Genomic DNA, 20,398 nt, shown 5'->3' on the forward strand with positions numbered 1-20,398 from the left:
ACACATTATCCAAAACGCTTCTGAAACATTAACTGTCAACATATCCGCTACATAATACGACGGCAGCGGAGGAGCTGCATGTACATGTACATGCAGCTCCTCAAATCCTTGCTACTTTTTTGCAATGTTTTGCTATATTTTTCGACACATTGGTCCCTCATGCTAAAGTAAGACGTTCCTATGATAGAAAAGCGCTTATCAACATCAGGAAAAGTTGTGTGGGGTTTGGACTGAATGCAGTAGACTGTCCGAGGATCCCCAACAGCATAGCCAGAGCAGCCGGTGAGACCAGAGGGGAAACAAAACCGAAGGCGCCAGACGAAGAGAGGGAGGAGAGCCGGCATCAGGGTGAGGCAGGCCCGACTTGGACCAAGAGCTGTTTCTCTACCAAGCCGTCTTCTGACTAATGTCTGCTCACAAGAGAATAAAGTGGATAGGATGCTTTTGAGACTCACTCAGTAGCGGGGAATCATCTTCAGAGACATGGTTAATCCCTAACATCCCGGATCAGGCTGTTGCACTGGATGGTCGGACCTTGTTGGGAGCCATAAGGACACAAGACTCCGATGCAAATTCAAAAAATGCCCTGCAGGAATTGATTTTTGCCATCAGCAGCAACATGCCGAAGCAACTGAAAAGAATCTTCATAGAAGCTGCTGATTTTAACTCATCCTTTAACTCCAAAGATGCAGCAGGATCAATGACAAATTTTATTTATTTTTTTTAACAAAATGACCAGTACATCTACCTTCTACCTACTTCTACACAATAATGCACAAATGGGATTTTTCATGGCTTGCAGAAACCTGCAATTCCAACATTTTCTCTGGCACTGGTTTTATCTGCATGCACGTATTAGTCCTGGCTGCCCACTTGTTGCTCACCACCCATCTGTCTTCCGCAGTGTCAGCACAAAGCCAGAGTGGACTGTCGGACTGAGACTGATCCATTCAGACAACCACCTATAGTGACTGATCTGGACACAGGTGAACTAACGGTCCCCTCAGCACACACACACACAGACACACACACTAGCGACGGAGAGGCCGCCCCGCTGACTGACACGCCGTGACACGCAGCCGGCTGATGACCTGAGAGAGTGAAAGCTGCTGACCCCACAGGTTGTCTCATTTCTGCAGGATCCATCATCCGGTGTAAACCGCCATGTCTCTGATCTCTGTTTAAAGCCCAGTCGGTGATTGAGAAGCTGAGTCGGACTCTGAGCACAAAGTCAGAGCGCTTTGAAGCTGCGATGGCTATCAAGGTCAACACACACACAGTTAAAGGCATGTCGCCGCTACAAAGAGAAACACGCACAATGACGAGGTGATAGCACCTGTGGTTTGGGAGATAATTACAGGAGACTGAATAAAGGTTTGAAAGGTGTTTGAAAAGGGAGTTGTCATGGAGGATTAGAGCCTCGTTGAAGCGATAACTCCCACGACCTTTTAACCCCCGTTTCAGGGTCAGGCTGAATTCCTCTCAGCGCAGCGCCTGCAGCAGAGAGCCGGATGATCTCACTCCCCGCTCACAGTTACGCCATACGTAGGATGACTTTATTGTCTTCACTGATTCATTTTCAAGGTGCTTTTAACATAAGAAATATGGTGAAGTTCAAAAGTTCAATATAAGAGTCAACAATATATTTCAGTTTGTGAGGAAAGAAACTTCAGAAGCCATAATATTCCCGTTCATCATGCAAAGTAACTAAATACATGCAAGTACAGTATGTGAGGTACTTGTGTACTGTACTGTGGAAATATTGTGCTTTCTGCACCACATTTATCTGAGAAATTCACAAGCTACCCAACAGCAAATAAACTAACATAACAGTATATGTATGATATTATATGAAATGTTAATGTGATGTACACATTAGACATTTTTTTCGAAAAATGGGTTATTCTGCAAAATGAGAACTTTTACATTTAGTACTAAAATATATTGTGATGATAATACTTCTGTACTTTATCTAAAGATGCAGAACTTTTGCATGTAACAAAGTATTTCTCTGCTGTGGTATCGCTATTTTCTACTTCAGTAACACATCTGAGTAATTCTTTCAGCACTGATTCCCATATATATATATTTAAGAAAGAAAAATGCAAATGTTATTGCACTACAGAGTTTGTAACAGGTTGGTTAAGTTGAGCATATTGCACCACAAGTTGTTTTTTTAAGTGGAGTTTTCATAAATGATTAATGTGTATCGTAAGTTTCTAAATAAAAAAGTGTTTTTTTTATTACAAATGTATATTTCTATTTTTTTATATGCCTACTGTGTATGGTGTCTTGAGGGCCATAGTTTTTAAAAAGTTTCAGGGACAAATTTTAATGTAATAAATGACTAATAAATCTAGGTTGTACCAAAGTCTAAAACTGCATCTCTCCCTCGGAGCAGAGCGGGGTGGGGTATGACATCATCACGACATCATATGAAACAGCTGGCAGGGAAAAAAAATCCCCCAAAAACATCAGGTAAACAGCAACGACCTTTGACAAGACACTGAATGATCTCCAGCAACAGACAACAACAGCTGTCTGTGAACTCCAGCATCCACCAAAAAAGGGTCAAAGGTCATTGAGAGTCAGTGGACGGTCAGAGGACGATCAAGAAGGCCATTACTGAGTACTTTTATATTTTGAAGTACCGGACATTTACTGATACTTTTACTTACGTACTGTTTTGAATGCAGGACTTTAACTCAAAGTGGAGTATTTTCACAGTATTAGTACTTTAGTTAAGCCAAGAATACTTAATCCACCACTGCATACACACCGGTGCCATGTAGGTTAAAAGCCGTAAAAACACTGTGTAACTACTTTGTAAATGGCGTGTTTGTGCCCCGAGGCATCGGGGAAAGTCTTTAAACGGTGCACAGGCCAAAGAGAACAGCTAATGGAGTTCTTCAAGTGCCTAAAATCACTGCGGTCTATTAAAATCTCATTAGGAAACATAAAACTAAGCAGCTCATTTGAATTGATCTCCTAATCCTTTTTAGATTAACAGTGAATTAATCTGGCAGTTGGGAACTCCAGCAGTATAAATCACTGGTTACGATGTGGAACAAAGGCTTTTCTGTTTCACCGGCTATTCATGTCATGCTCCAAACAAACTTTCAAATGTCCGCCTCGCATAATTAGAGCCGTTGGCCCCCACGGAGCGGGATGAAACAATCCCACAGACAAACATTAACCCGGGGCCTGACCCTGCAGCCTGTCAAGAAGACGAACGTCTGAGACTGGAGAGAGAAAAAAAAAACAGCATTCCATTTCCCGTAAACCCGGGAGAGGGAGGGAGGGGGATTTTGGGAAGTTTGGTGAGTCATCACTTTTTCTTTTCTATACCGGCGCTCCCCCCTTTTTGGCACCGCAAGCTTGAATACCTCCACGGCAGATTGCCCCGTCATGCTTTCAATGAGCTCTCTTGACAAGCGCCTCAGATTGAGCGTTACTGCCAGCTGTCTGTGCGGCTGTCACCATCATCATAAGCTCTCTTTGTGTCCCATATTTCACTTTGAAACCTGAGCGACTAACAAGTTTTAAAAAAAACAAGACATGCAATGACTTGAATCGCTGCTGGCTCAGATCAGTTTGTCAGGTTTGTTCTTGTGAGTTTGTTTAACGGCTTCTGTGATCAACAGTGGCGTCCTTCAGCCAGGGCGTCCAAAGCTTTATCCCCAAATGTATTATTATAGCGCTGGATCTAACTATCAAATTCACTAAACTTTTAAAAGAAAAAAAAGGATTTTTTTTTAAAAAGAGGAAAAACTGTCACCAAAAATTGTTGAAGAAAAAAAATATTGCCAACTATTTTTGAATAATCACAAAAAATAACATAAAATAAATTACCAAATGTTTTAAAGCAAAAATCCAATCATCAAGTTTTAAAGGGAAAAAAAAACTAAAATAATTTCTAAAGAAAAAAAATTGGCAAAAATTTTTAGACAAAAAAAATCAACATTTTTTAAATAATTTTTAATTTTTTAAAAAATATTTTTTAAATAAAAGTTTTTGAAGAAAAATAATCAGAAAGTTGTTTTATAAAAAATATCACCAAAAATTTTTAAAAAAGCATTGAAAAATCTTAATGGAAAAAAAATTTGCCAAAATTTTAAAAGTTTTGGTTTTTTTTTAAAGAAAACATGCCTTCCAAACCTGCTGTAAAATAAATATAAAATAATTAAAGTTGTATTCCCCTTTCCTAAGCCAAAATAAAAAAAGTCTCCCCAATGCTTAAAAATATTTCATTTGCCTCCCTCTTTTTGCACCACCACCTCCCCTTTCATAAATAACAAACAGTCCCTAATAATGATAAAAAGACCTTAATCTAAAAATGTCCACATACTCATACTTGACTAAATGCGCTTAGTTTGATTGTTTGATTGTTGACACCTTTAACAAAAATACATATTTTTCCAACTTTCGTCAATACATTTTTAATTATAGCACTTGTAAAGTAATCTGTTTCTATTCAGTACTAATATTTTTAACATCACAGTTCATAACTGAAGTTTAAAAAAAACTTTTTCAAGGTCAGTAAGGTGCCAGAGTGCATAAAAAAGCATCAAAATCAAGCTTGTTTATCAAAAAAGAACCCCCCCACCGTCTTAGGTCTGAGCTAAGCCCACCGTCCTCAAATGCTAGATACGCCCCTGGTGATCAGGTCGAATACAGTGGGCGAGATGAGTCAGTGCAGATCTGCTACCAAGCTGAGAATTTATTCCTTGCTAACTCCATCTTGTGTGATAATAACAATGCTGACGAATGCTTGTAAAGTGATGACAGTGCTCAAATATAGGAGCTTTTACAGCAGTTTTGGGTGCACTCCATAATGGAAAGTGCTTAAATTCTCATGGAGAAAACCGCAGATTTTATTGCTCTACTTTCTTCTCCTATTTTGGTGTCAGCTCTTTTGTGTGACCACTCATTGGTCCTTCTGTTCCACTCGCTGATCCTCAACATCATTTTGCGGTTAGGGACTCTCCCCAGCGGGCCCCCTGCACGCCGCACAATAACCCCTGTTAAACCTTCTATTAGGGGACGTTTAGCTCCAGGGGTCGAGCCTGCCTCTCTGCTGTTCGCCGCTACACACACACACAGGATATTTATCACTCTTTAATGACAGACTCCACACAGGGTGATGTCACCGGCCGCAACACAACAACGTGTAACAAAAGGCCGGCCGGCCCACTCTCCTCTCAGCTGGACCGCAGTGACCTCACTTGATTGATGGGCCTCAGTCTTACTGGGCTCTTTGTGCCGGCGTGGCTGCGGTGGTATGTGGCACATGAGGCCTCGCTGCTGCTGCTGCTGCTGCTGCTGCTGCTGCTGCTGCTGCTGCTGTTGATGACTAAGAGTGAGCAATCAAAACAGTCGCAGAAACAGGCCTGCTGCATAAAAGATGGTTGTTACAATTAAAATGTCATGGAGCTCTTGATAGAAGGCAGTGTTTGCTCTTGCGGACAAGCGTCTCTCGCTCCCCTCAGCTGTGGTGGACGGTCAGCCTGTTTGTGTTGTGTCTGAACACGGTTAGTTAAAACGAAAACATGCACACAGTCAAAACATGCGGCTGGAAATTAAGTGTCAAGCAAAGCTGAAAAATGTGGCCGACGTGCAAGAACCAAAAACTGCAGTTCCTCAAATGTCCACTTGACGCTGGCTCCAGGAAAGAGTCAGGGCTCTTCGTTTTTCTCTGCCCGTTCTCATTCTGGACTCGTTAAATACATCCGCTCTGTCATTTCGGCGTACGAGCGTGACGCCAAATCTTCTGCGTCCACCTGGAATGTAGCCGGACGTTTCCAGACGAGAACAGATTCGGTGGCATTGTTATTCTACGGCGGTGGACAGTCAGATGACACCGGGCGCATCTACATGCAACCCTACGGGCATTGTGCCACTTAAGAACCTGGTGGACCGTGTACGTGTATTTGTTGACATAATGGTAACGACATCCTGGAGCGTAAACAGCCGACAAAGAAGTTTACCTAAAGCGTAAATAGACGCAGAACGGGAATTATGTGTTGTTTTTCCTAAATTTTGATATAACTCACTTGTTTGGGAAACAGAATCAGAAGCCTGTAAGTCCAAAAGGTGTCCCATTGGACCGAAAGTCAAATTGGACTGAAAGACAAATGCCCATTGATTGAGAGTCCGATTTCTCCGGAAAACACACTCCCTGCTGTTTGATGACCCAATAATCAGAACAAAACTTCACATTGTTACATTACATTTCTGCAACTCCGGTATTCTTGTCCGTTATTTTGTAGCAGATACATTGAAACTTAATGTTTCTCAACCACACTGTCGGTTATGTGGTTAAAAAACACTTTTTATGTTAAGGGGTCAACAAAAACACCTGAAATCTGGGGCTCAAACACCACTGAGAAAAGCCTCAATGGGGTGGTAAAAACACACAAGATCGATGGCTCAAATGCTGCTGACAAATGCTGCCAAAGGTGGATAAAAACCCAGAGTACAGAGGCCCAAACATTGTTAAGAAACGCCACAAAGGGTCACTATAAACACCTATTATTAGTGGCTCAAATGCCGCTGAGAAATGTGCAGAGTTTGACAAAAAGTTTGCAGAGTTTGACAAAAAGTTTGACAAACAGTGCTGCTGAGAAACGCCTCGAAGGGACGGTATAAACACTGGTGATCAATCAAATGCCGCTGGGAATGTTAATGGGGCTTCAAAATTTTGGGCCATTAGAACAACGGCAGAGCACCGTTTTCAATTAACAAAAAATTGCATAACATTATCGCAGTTGACCGTAACTGGAAATTCACCATGATAACCAAGCAAGTGCCTACTGAAGGGTCATCGCAACCCTCTCCTCCAAATATGGTCACCTCTGGCTCCAAAAATCCAACATGGCAACCACCAAAATGCCAAAATCAAGGCTTCAAAACAAGAAAACGCCCATCATTTTTTTACACAGTCTACACTTTATGTATTTGTGTGTGTGTGTGTGTGTGTGTGTGTGTGTGTGTGTGTGTGTGCGTGCTCCATGTGGGCTACTTTGGATGTGACATAGAGGCCTTACCGGCTTCGTGTCACCTGTCAGGCTCCATTTGTGGACCCACCAGCTGTGTCGGGAGGCGTTTGTCCGTCATAAACACACTGAACTCTTAACAACAGCAGCCCGGTGCCCCTGTGTTACCTCTCCTCTGCTTCCAGTGTAATGAGCTTCATCGATTTTACAATAAACAGACAGAAAAGTCCCCATTACACACAAATATAATCCAAAACTCATCATGTTCCTCATCACTGAAAGTGAAAAAGGACATTATTAAAGTGGAAAATGTTTAAAATAACTTTCTTTTTGTCTCACAGTGAGTCCACACACACACAGTGACATACACACACTCATATACACACACATTAATAAGCCTGTATTAAGTTAAAAGCACGAATCCTGTCCCACGGCAATTACACACAAGCCTCTTTCAGTTTCCAGTAAAGGTAAATAACTTCAACAGCCTTTCTCTGAATGCCTTCCCCTGTGCATAAACACACATATTTAACTAATGCACTCATCAAAGACCTTCCGTTCGAAATATATAAAAAAAAAAACCCTCAACAACCTCTACTGTGATTTATGAAAAACAAAATCCATTACTTCTCCAAACCCCTGGTTGCGGTTTCCTTCAAACGGGCGCTTTGCTAGCTGACTCACTGGCTGAAGTACAGCGGATTTCCACTTCCACTTTGGCCCGTTCATCTGAAAACGCTACAGAAAAACAGAGAGACGGAGGAAGGGGAACGGAGGGAGGGAGAGACGTGGATCTGGAAGCCATTAGAAGCTGGCAGCTGCGGCCTGGAGTGGCTGATTCAGAGAGAGGGAGGGTACGGCACATGATTGCCATAATTAATTTAATATCTGTGCATGTGCAGGTCATTAATGCAGAGCCTTGTGATTTAGCAGCAGGGAAGATGAAGATTGAAAAAAGTAATTTCTGAAAGCAGTCGTTGCTCTTTACAGCGTCTACTGCTCTGCCTGCGTTTCCCCCCGAGAGTCATAAAGTCTTATCTGGGTGTTTATCCATCCTTTCTAATCTGTTATCTATTTCTTTCATACTTCCTTCCTGTCTCCGTGAGTGTGCAGATACCACACACACACACACACACACACACACACACACACACACTCACTCTCACACACACACACACACACACACACACACACACACACACACACACACACACACACACACACACACACACACACACCTCCGTACCTGGCATCTACTTATAGAATAGTACACAAGAGAGAGACAAACTGTGCGGAAACCAAACGCGATCACTCAGATATTTGCAGATTCCCTGAATTAACCCACTCAGAACCCAATTATGTTCCAAACACACAACAAAAAAATTTTGTAATGGCAGATTTCTACTCCAAATGCACTAATAAATCATGTACATATTTAAAAGGGAGATACTTAGGGTACTTTTTTTTTTTTTACATTTTATTTATTTATCTATTTATTTATTATTGTAAATGTATGTATGTATTTATTCGAAAAATATTTATTGATTCATGAATATTTATTATTTATAATATTAATTTAGAAATATTATTATTATTATTATTTATTATATATTATTATTGTTCTTCTCATTATTATTATTATTATTATTTTTTATTATTATTATTATTATTATCATCATCATCATCATCATCATCATTAGTATTATCATTATTATTATTGTTATTATTATTATTATTATTATTGATTTACCTTTTAATGCTTCTGTAAAATTGAGACATTTAAACGTAAATACACTGTAGGTGCAGGTGAATGTTAGCTAAATCCCACCCCCAAAGACTGATTGTCCAATCATAACAAATCAGCTGCTGTTTGATATCAGCCAGAGTTGTCAGCTCGTCACACTCCATTTCCATCTTCAGTCTGACATTGCGTCCACTCTGGCTGATTTGTGCGGGGGAGGGTGACTTGATTTTCCGTTACCAATCACTAGAGACCAATATATCTGCCTGAATCTTTGTTTCCACTGAGGGAAATGGTTTTCAGTTTACCAAAATAAACAGGACGTCTGTGCCGCTGGGAAGCATAGCTAAATCTCTGGGGTGGTGCATCCCTGCTAGAAACAAAAAAAGCAAACTACGATGCCGGGTGACATTGAGAAGACATGCCATCTATGTAAAATAAATTTGGTTATCAATGGAGTCATCAAATTCAAGAATATCGTTCAGCATCATCTATCCCGTTCGCCACTGTTTTTTATAGGGGATATCACAAAAACCTATAACATGGTACCAAGACAATGCCTGAATTCGAAAAATATGACCATACTTCCTTTCTCCAGTAGTGTAGGCACCAACAATGCAATTCTGGTTGGACTTATTGGACTCAAAGGTCTTTATCGTGGCAAAATCAGTTGGCTACGGGAATAAAAAATCAACAAGTGACAGTTGTTATCGTGACATTTTTGCATTATAATCAGCTTTATTCTACACAGAGCTTGGCCTATATGGGTTCAGTACCAGTTCATCCATGTGAGTCAAGTTTCAGTTTGGGTTCAGGAAGAGGAAGTGACACATGCTGACCATAAACAGAAACCAGTCCAATTCTACAGGAGCGTTTCCAGCTCTCCCATATCCTGTTTAAGAAGTCCACAGAGTGGCCCCTCGTATGAGTCGGGGGACCACGGCGGGGCTCTGGGTTTTCACCCGTGACTCATCGAATCACAAGGATGCACATAGCGCGACTCATCCAAAGCTCAAACACACACTCTGACATTATGCAAATAATGTGTTTAAGGGGCTGATGCATGTCACACACAGGCAACAGGGCGACACAAACACACAAAAAACAGGATGTAAATATTCGAGGTTTTGTTTTGGAATTTTTGGAATCCAGGGCAGTGATTGACGACCACGTGAGGGGAAAGAAAAAGACTCACTGACGCTCAACGGGGGATTTCTCCATCTGTCACAGGCCAGAGTTGTCAGAGTTGTCTCGCCTTTGAGCCAGCAACAGAGGTAGTAACAGTCGCAAAACGAGGCCTGTGTAAAAGGGACGTTTCATGGCGTGTTATGTGTGTGTGCGATCAGCGGGAAATTTAAAAAGCGTCTGATAGCAGTTAGCAGCTAACTCAAAGAAGAACAGCTGCTGGAAATGTCCGCAAATTGGTAAAACAATGAGATTCTGGCGCTCTTTATCCTCTGAGCAGAGGACGAGATCAGCCACCATATAACAGGGATGGTAAATTACTGCCATGTTATGCCATTGTTATTGTTTAGACAGTTCTGTTGACGTGTCAGCGCGTTCTTTTCACGAACTCATAAAATACCGCCACTTCGTCCGTGATTTTGGCATCAGACACCAAGGCCAAATGCCACCTGTCGTGGCGATATGAAACGCCAGCATACGGGGTCATGTGATGATGTGACAGGATGGACCTTTTGTGGCAGTATGAAAATGCTGCCTGAAAGCCGAACCTGTTGTGGCAGTATGATACGCCACTGGATGGCGTCCCTTTATGAGTCTGGATGATACTTGTCATGGCAGTATGATAAGCCACTGAATGCCATCACTTTATAATGAGTCTGTATGACACTTCTCATGGCAGTATGATACGCCACTGGATGGCATCACTTTATAATGAGTCTGGATGACACTTGTCATGGCAGTATGATATGCCGCTGGACGGTGGCAGTTTGAAATGCTGATGGTAACGACATCATATGAGGAGCTGGGAAGTCCTTATAGGATGGGTGGGAGGGGAGGTGTACTGGTCTAACAAACCCTGGACTTTCACCCAGGAGTCCACTGTTTGCTTCCCGGATAAATGTTGTGCCACCTAACCAAGCTTATTTTGAAAAAAAAAAAAGTATGCATCTAAAGAGCAGAAACTGTGCATTTCCTGTAAAAATGGAGGTGTGGAAGGAAACAACACATTTTACAGCCATAAACTTACACACAATACCAGAACGACAACAGCAGATGCAGGTGACCTAGTGTGTCATATGTCAAAGTCAGTGGCTTTGAACAAACAGCAAAATTTGAGTTGGGGTGGGAGTTCTCACCTGAGCCTGATGGGTCCTGAAGGGCCAGATGAGTCAGACTGGCTTCAGGCTGAAAATGTGTGCTGATTGGCCGGGTCGGGAAGGGCTCTGGCTGTGGAAAAAACAAACAAAAGAAAACCATAAATTGTGTGAATAAATAAATATCTATTAAAAAATGCGAGCACTCTGTGCTTAATTTATGTAATTGTTATATTATCTATATAAATTCAAAATATATTTTAAATACTGTATATTATTGATGGACTGACTGATTGATTGATATTATCTCCCATTTCAGTACCGGAGAGCAGCTCCCTGTTCCTCTCACCCTGCAGGCAGGAGAGCTACCACACAGCCAGTGTGTCCTGGGCATTAGAAGCCATCTAGTGCTTTTTGGGGGGTCGGGCTCTGGTTCAGTATTTTTTTATGTGATGATTTTGAAAGGATCGGTTTGGGTTTCAACTCACACAGGTTGATTCGGTTAAGGTTGTAATTTTTTTAGCCCATTAAGAACTCTATTTGGGATGAGAATTTGCGGGTTAAACGTCACACCCATCATGCCTGTTTTGCTTCTGCGATGCCGGCATGATGTCTAAAAATCACACATTGGAGCAGTGTGATGTCGCCGTTATTTGGTTCTGTGTAAAAATACAAAGGTGGCATAAAGAAGGGACTTTGTAATCTCTGTGCAAAAAGATCGAATGTAACACACTAAAATTAATGTGAAAATGCTGCCAATCCTGTAACACAGGAGCTCCTTTGTTATGCCAGCTTGGTTAACCACTTCAACTTTATGGTGAAGTATGTGTCACACAGGACCTAAAAGTAATCTTCTCAACTTCGTGGTTAACGAGGCGAGTGAGCAGCTTTGTTCAGTGGTGTACAACATGAAAACTTGGGTCTGTCCCTGCGCCTGCATCTAGATTTCATTTTCTAACTCCAAAGTAACCACTTTCTGCATGGTCGATTTTCAGTTTCAGAGATTCTCCCTCCTCTTCTCCCCTGCTCTTCTGCTCACCTCTTTTTTTTTCTTTGTCATCTTGTTGTTCTCAACATCTCTGGTGGTCTAACATCATCACCGCGGTGGTCTGACATCCGTGTGGTCCTGCAGGTCAACGAGAGAACACAGACATTAAGCGGGTCAGAGAACAAACACACAAAGAGAAAGAGAGACGGGCTTTCACCTGGTGTGAGTAACTTTGATGGCTCAGATTAGTCCCGCTTGTTAGACCCCTCACACATCATTTAAGAGCCCACTGATGGTGGTGGTATACACTCAAACACTTAGGGAGTGTACTTTATTTATCAGAGAAGGGTTTGACCCTTCCCAAAGCGACAAATAGTTTTCCCTGAGTCTCCCTGAGTTACTAGGGGAAAAGCATGACCCTTCTTCCACCACACATGACCATATTTCACAGTTTCTGGCCATGATAAATGGTGTGATTTAGGCGATTTTCTAAGAGAACACGATTTTAAAACCCACTTATGGTTCTGAAGGTACTTAAAATGAATAAAAACACACCCATTTAAAGTTAAATGTCCCTCCAATAAGCCAAATAAAAACATAACCCCAAAGCACACCACAGATATTTTGTATTAGTATCAAGGCTATTTTAGATGTTAACCTCTGGACACGTCAGTCGAGTATGAAAATAAATTTGCACAAACATGAAAGTAAATATCGGAACTGAAACCAAGTTCTATTTAAAGCGGGAAATTGACATTTGCGGGCTAGCAGCTTCAATCTCTTGTCCGAATATGGTCACTTCAGGCTCAAAAAAAACCAAAAAACTTGAGGATTTAAAACAGCAGTCCACAAACCAGTTGGTGACGTCATGTTCGGTATGTCCATTATTTATGAGTATGCTTTTGGTTAAGATCATGTCGCCATCCTGTGAGCCCGTAAAGCGCTTAATAGGGATTTAACTGTGTTTTGAGAGTTTTCATTTCAACTGAGATTTTTTTTCTTAACAGTGTGTTTGGAATTTTTTGAGAATGAAGGAGGGAAAAACCCAGTTTACAAAAATACCCTATGAACTGGGCACAGTTTTGCAGCTCAGAAAATAACCACTTAAACAGGTTTTACTAACGGAAAAATACAAATCACACCAGTGTGGGTTGCTTTAAAAGTTGTGCAATGGGAGGAGGTTCAGAGGCAAATAAAGGTTGTTTTTTTCTTGTGATCAAATTTGTATGTAGTTTTGTGCAGATGACAATAATAAATTATATATACATAGCTGAATCTCATCCATATGTGCCTATGTGTGTTACAAATTTTGCGGGTATTGATGCTCCTGCAGGAATGTTAACTTTTGGTCTAACCGTCGCCTCCCCACCCTGGCTGACTTAGTATGACCTGTGATGTCTAATTCGTATAATAAAAATAAAATAAAATAAAATAGTTAAAAAACAATAACTGAAAAAACACATATCTACAAAGATTACACCCCCCTCCCAAAAAAAACAAATGAAGTAATTCAGAGGATCTCCGTTGGCCATTTTACTTTTTTTAACACGGTCCCTTGAAATTCCACTTTTGTCGGGCAAAAAACATGAAGATTGGGACGATCAGCAAATAATAACTAAACTAGGTTAAAAGGTTCCTTCACTGCGTGACATGTATCTCGTGTCACAGCTGACCTTCACCCAACATTGACAACTGACGTTAGAACAGAAAGATACCACTTCCTTTTGTCATTATTTTTAGCCTTTAGTCATGGAAATCAGCCAGAAATAATACAGTTAATGGTCAGATTCACCCATGATCTTTGCGTGCTGAGAGGGTGTGAGATGCAGAGTGCTGAAAAGAGGAGGCGCGCTGAGTGTTTATCATCATTTTATGTCATCACAGTTTATTTTTTTTAATCCAAGACTGTTCAAGATTGGTCAAAGGGAATTACTCACACATTTACATACTAGTAAACAAACTGGAGTCATTTTTTTAATAAATAATTTCATTCTAAGCAGCTTGTGAATATTTTATTTATGTCTGTATCAGGACATGAGGCAAAAACCTACATGTTTAAAACCACCTTCTTCCAATGGAAACAGCACCATAGTGACTCACACACAGAGGTTATACTTATTACTTCTTTATGGAAATGTTTTTCTAAACTTTACACTCTCCTGCTGCGCTCATTTGCAGAAACTTGAGAGCTGGTGAGGTAACAACTTCCTTGATTTGTGGTTTTTGAGATGATTGAGCAACATCGTTCATTGACGTACGCAAACTTAAAAGTTGATGACTCTACTTCTGAAAACTCCTGGTGTGTGTGTGTGTTTGTGTGTGTGTGTGTTGGAAAGGAAAATGATCCAGATAATCATAACACTGCCGCAGGCTCTGTTACATCAGCTGAACCCTACAGATACACTGCGAAGTAAATGAGCGAGGAGACAAAATCATATGAACTCCTAATAATGATTTTTGTGTTGAGGTTAATTTTCTAGATATGCTGGCGGCATTAAGGTCAGTCTGTTCATTACTTCTGCACTGACTGAAATATTTCATAACTGCTGGATGGATTGAGCCTATCGGCAAAATCTTCACTGAAATCACATTTTACTGAAATCACAATCTTAACCCTTTGAAACTGGAGCAAATTGGCTTGATTTCTTTCAAAAAAAAAAATTAGAAGAAAATGGAAAGAAAGCAATAAGTAACTCAAGAAATAACTCAGAAATTAGCAAAAAAATAATTTAAAAAAAGTTAGGCAAAAAAATACCTGAAAAATCTGACAAAAAAATAAATAAACAGAAAAATATGATATAAGAACATTAATAAATATAACTATATTTTGTGTAACACAGTTATAATGATACAATTCTTATAAAGATAAAACTAGTTTTTGTTTTTCCCTTTTCTTCTCACTCTCAGCTATATTTCACATGCTTTTTTTTACCTTTTAATACTTCTTGCCTTTATTCCCATGTTTTTGGAAGAAATCGCACCAATTTGCACATTTCAAAGGTTTAAATGCTTGTGAAACGTGTCGGATCGCAGCACAAGAAAACGGACTTTCCAGGTTTTAAAGGATTAACAACAAAGAGTATTTGTTGCCCAAAAGTAGTGCCGCATTCACACTACATGCGACACAGCAACAGCTTACAAGTCATTTTCAGCGGATGCCTCTGACATGAAACTGACGCCGGCCTCAACTTTCTTGAGCGCTCCAATGACAGTGAACCTTCAGCCAATCATATGTTTCAGTTTCTAGCCGTGTTACCAGCCCGCTCTCAGTCTGAACTTGTCATATACCGTCACTTTGACAATGCTCTTGGCGTATGATCCCGACGCCAAAAGGCACTTTTTACATCAGTTGCGAATGCGGCCGGACAGAACCAGTTGTGTGTGCGTGAAACGTGGCAGAATGGCGTCAGGTTGAAACTCTACCAATAAGAAGTGTGAAGGCGGGTGATAGACGGGTCCAACAAACCCCGGACTTTTATTCTGGAGTCTGGTGTCGTCACATAGCAACCAACGTGCTTGTGTTGTCTAAACATAATGAAATGCAGCGTAATCCCACCACGTGCTTTTGATGTCATCACAGAAGCGGCATCGCGGGACGTCACCAGCCGACGCAGAAGGATACCTAGAGCGTAATATGTAGACGACAAAGCAGTAGTATGTGAATTGTGCTGCTCTGTCTCAGTGCTTTCAGCGTACGCCCATGACGCCGAAAGCCGTCTTCTGCGGCTGGATGGCGTTAGATGAGAACGTGCTGAGATAGAACTGGTGGCGTTGTTATTGCATGCTGGCGGACGACTGGAAGGCACCAGGTGTGTCCACATGAAACGTGCAATGACGGCGAAACATGAGAATGCAGCTGATTGGAACCCGTCGCGTGCACATAAATACTGAAGGGCAGCGTCAGGTAATAACGCTGCCGGTAACCACGTAATATAAGGAGCACGAGGGCGCTTTTGTGCCAGAGTTCAGAGGGCGACTCCCGTGTGGACGTGTCTGTTTTTCTACCTTACCATGTGCTGATTTTGTCTACCGAACTGTCCATGCTTTTTCATACTGTGAAACCACGGTAACAGACTGCATCATCCAACCATGACATCATCCAACCATGACATCATCCAACCATGACATCGTGCCACCATGACGTCATCCCACCATGTGCATTCGTTGACGTCATCGTAACAGCATCCCGGAGCGTATAAAGCTGACACAGATGGATATCTAAAACGTCGTAGGTAGACGTGGAAGGTGTTTGACAGAGCGGCGTCATGTGACGAGTTTGGAGTGAGAACGTGTTGTGCTGACGTGACGTAAATGGTTGCGTAACAACTGAAAAGCTCAATAGCTAAAGAGGCTAAAAACCAGATTACTTTTTCCCCCTCTTCTGCACAGCTGGCCAATCACGTCCTGACGTTGGTGTGAATTCAACGTTGGAAAAGTGTGTGAGTGGGGATTTTTGAAGCTGTCTGACTGTCTGACAAGCTGATGAGTGTATCAGCGTATTAAGGCTTGTCGCTGTAACTTGCTGGAATTGCATTATATTGTCATTTATTTTTCCCTTCCTGCTGTACATAATTTTTAACCTATTCTCACAAACCTCCTTCTGCCTCGGAGCGCACCGTAACTACCTCTGCTGAAGGCGCCGTGAGAGTATTGAACTCGGCATGCTGCCACAAGAGCTGCTGCGTACGGGCCTTTCTCGTAAATCCATTGTGAAAGCTTTGGGGCTGCTGACCAGGACAAGCAGAGCGAAAACGAGAGTACAGCTGGCTGCCTTTTGAGGGAAAGATGGAAAGTTACAAAGACAGGAAAAGGCTTTTTGAAAAAAAAAAAAAAACAAGGGGAAAATCCAGGAGCCGTGTGCCGGTTTCTTTGGAGGTCCTGCATTGTGTTCTTGTAACCCAGAGGGAAAAAAAAAAAAAGCAGATTGAAACACGACACAGTGAGATAAAGATGTTTTCGTTCTACGCTATCTGATTCCACACATCTACTGTTTCATCTCAGATGTGTGTGTGCACATGCTGATACTTAGTCATAAAAGGCTTTAACCATTTGAAACCTGGATCGACATCTCTTTTCTTAGGCTGCATTTAAACACCTTCTGCAGGTACCTAAGCCTTTGAACTCTGAGTGGAGTTCAGTTTCTCTAAAAAAACATGGCAATAGGCAACTCAGCAGAAATTTCAAGCACTTTTTCAGGTCATTTCTTTGTTTTTTAACTTTCAGGTGATGTTTTAGGTAACATGGGATAAAGGATGGGATAAATATTTTCTTGTTTTTTTTCTTTCTTTTATTCTCTGCTAAATTCAGGTCATTTCCTTGATTTTTTGTTTCTGTTGTTTCTTTTTTTTATGATTTTTCAGGTCATTTCTTTGTTTATTCTTTACTTTTTCACTTTTTTTTGCAAATTTTAAAATTATTTCTTGTACTTCTTTTAGTAATTTCTTGTTAGTTTCTTCCTAAGTTGCTCTTTGCCTCTTTTCCATGTTTTTGAATGAAATCAAGCCAATTTGCTCAAGTTTCAAAGGGTAAAAAGCGCTCTTGACACATTCCTGTTTGTTTTCTCGGCACAAGATCAAAGTCAGATGGCCTTAAAATTAGCTCGTAGGGGTTTTTGCGTTGTATGACGCTGCTGAGTAAAGGCCCAGAGGAGCGTGCGAGTTCTTTAATGTTGATCCAAAAACCAGACTATCCACTTCATAACACCATTTCACAGGTGAGCGCCGAGTCACGAAACTAAATCCCCACAGTGAGTGTTTGGTGAATACTGAGGTAATGATTCTGGGTCCAACCTGTTAATTTAAGTGATCCAAAGCTATTCTCAGTGACAGAATCGGATTATGTGACGATCCATATGCAGTCACTTTATATGCCAGGGGAGAGAAGACAGACGTGGATGGTGGAGAGGAGACAGAGGGATTAGAGATGAGGAGGAGGTGTGGGAGGAGGCTGGAGATGGAGGACGATGGGAGAGAGAGAAATAGCCGAGTTGCCAGGACTCCAAAGCTTGTCTGTCATTCTGTGCGTCAGTCAGCCTATTCGCAGGCTCAGACGCAGGTACAGTATCTGCGCAAATGAGAGTATATATATACACACACACGCACGCACACAGAAAACACACATTTCCTCGCTCTTATCAACGCAGGCTGGAAATATCCCTTTTTATCCCCTGTCACAGCCTAATTAGATTCCACCACCACAGCGATAAATTTCCCTCCACATTTTCTCTCTTTTCTACTCTCACTCTCTGCCACACTGCAGCTCTGCAGACCTTCTGGCTGTTTCCCTGGCAACAGCTGCTTCCTGTTTGTCTGTCTGTGTTGCCATGGAGGAAGAGAAGGGGTGATGGTGGCGGCAGCGGCAGCAGCGGCGGCTCTCTAATGATAACAAAGTGGCCCTGAGCGGACATCAGGTGTGTGTGTGTGTGTGTCACTGGTGGATTTTTATTTTTTTTTTAACCTGATGCTAAAAAGCTAATGCTAACGGTAAAACTCCATGAAAACTTTGTCTCAAGATGACTTTTGGATAATTTCTGCTGATTCATTTTAGAATTAAAATGATAAAAATAGGGAATAAAGCCATTTCATGTTAAAAAAATGTGCTTTTCCAATGCTGTTCAGCTCATTCTGGACAAGCTGTTAAGCAAATGTGTGCTCACCGTACTTATGATCATGATGTTCAGGAGGTTTTTACCAGGAGCCGAATTATCTGAATAGGACTTTAAGTCTCCAAAATAAATGGACCTGGTGATTTATACCGATAAAAATAATAAAGAAAGCAGTTTCATGTTAAAAATCAGTGTTTTTCCAATGCTGTTTGGCTCTTTATGACAAGCTGCTAGCCCAGAACCTGCTACACACCTTTTTCCCCCCATAACTTCAGATCCAGATGTTCAAGAAGTTTTAAAAAAAAAAGGGGCCGAATTATCTACAGAGATAGCTTTATGTCCAAAAGAAATTGACCAGGTCAATAAAACTGCTAGTTCACTGTTTCATGTTACAAATTAGTGTTTCTTCAGTGCTGTTTGGCTCTTTGTGACAAGCTGCTAGCCCGGCACCTGCTAAACTGTGCTCACCTTTTTCCCCTTATAACTTAAGATCCAGATGTTCAAGAGGTTTTTACAAGATGCTGAATTATCTACAGAGGTAGCTTTATCTCCAAAAGAAATGGTTTTAGCTGGTTCACCTTTAAGAGCCAGACGTTGGGAAGTTTTTACCGGGAGCTTAATTATCCAAAAAGGTCTCTTTCCTCTCTAAAACAAATGGACCCGGCGATTTAAACCAGATTTAAAACAGTGAATAAAGCAATTCTCCATTAGAAATCTGTGTTTTTCCAACGCTGCTTGTCACAGAGAGGCTGCTAATTATGATGGCCGATGTCCCGATCTAGAGCCGGTGTTTGGTCTGTCCGTTCTGGACTACTGCCAGTGCAATCTCTGTAGATGAGGACCTGCTCCCTATGTCGGTATAAACAGCTCCTTCAAAGGCAATGAAAACACAATGATAGTTATTTTCAGGTGATGATTCTCTAAGAAAACATACCTATTACATTCAATTACACACGGGACCTCAAATCTCCTCCATGAGAATTTGCCTTTCCTCAAACTTTCCGCTTCGTTAAGAAAGAATAAAAATATTTCTCAACCTGCAGTCAGCTTCAACTGTTACTCCACTTTTGCAGCTGTGTTGCTTTTTACCAGCTGTGCTTTTGCACAACAACCTAATTCTATGGAAGCAGTCATCAAAGTGTTGCAACATCTGCATCACTTCATGTACTTAATTTTTCATTTACCTTTCCAAGCAAAGCATGTGTTGTAATTTTCATCTGTGAACAAAAAAGGGCACGTCAGCATCAGCGGATCGTTTGTTCTTGCACTTTGGAAGAGAAAGTTTTCCACTCTGTTTTCATCCTCACTGACTTTCATATATTTGTGAGTGTGCGAAGCTTTAAAATCAGAGATCATTGAGGTTGTTTCTCTGATTTTAGGAAATTTTTAGGATGTTTCTAATCCTTTAGGACATGTCCAGGGTTTTGGGATGTTTCCAGGATTTTAGAGGGTTTCTAGGACTTCAGGATGTTTCTAGGATTTTAGGACATTTCTTGGATTTTAGGATGTCTTTAGGACTTCAGGATGCTTCTAGGAATTCGGGACGTTTCCAGGATTTTAGGTTGCGTCTCTGATTCTGGGATAATTCTAGGATTTTAGGATGTTTCCAGGATCGTAGGAGGTTTCAAGGACTTTAGAACGTTTTTAAGACTTTAGGATGTTTCTAGAATTTTTAAGACATTTCCAGGATTTTAGGACATTTTGAGGACTTACGGAAATTTCTAGGATTTCAGTACATTCCTAGAATTTTTTTTAGCAAGTTTGTAAGATTTTAGGATATTTTAAGGACTT

General features: G+C 41.1%; 1 long non-coding RNA gene across 1 annotated transcript in view; it reads right to left on the minus strand.

The window, feature by feature from the left end:
• Nucleotides 1–20,398, minus strand: part of LOC148186530 (uncharacterized) — a 54,780-nt gene that overhangs the window by 3,825 nt on the left and 30,557 nt on the right. Inside the window, exons 2-3 of the long non-coding RNA XR_015774825.1 lie at nucleotides 12,055–12,141; nucleotides 11,058–11,148 (exon numbers count right to left, since the gene is read on the minus strand). This is a non-coding gene — a long non-coding RNA (uncharacterized LOC148186530). The remainder of the gene's footprint in view (nucleotides 1–11,057; nucleotides 11,149–12,054; nucleotides 12,142–20,398) is intronic.

The sequence above is a fragment of the Plectropomus leopardus genome, chromosome 18, assembly GCF_026936395.1.
Source record: "Plectropomus leopardus strain MGB_pleo_1.0 chromosome 18, ASM2693639v1, whole genome shotgun sequence".
NCBI classification, from domain to species: Eukaryota; Metazoa; Chordata; class Actinopteri; order Perciformes; family Serranidae; genus Plectropomus; species Plectropomus leopardus.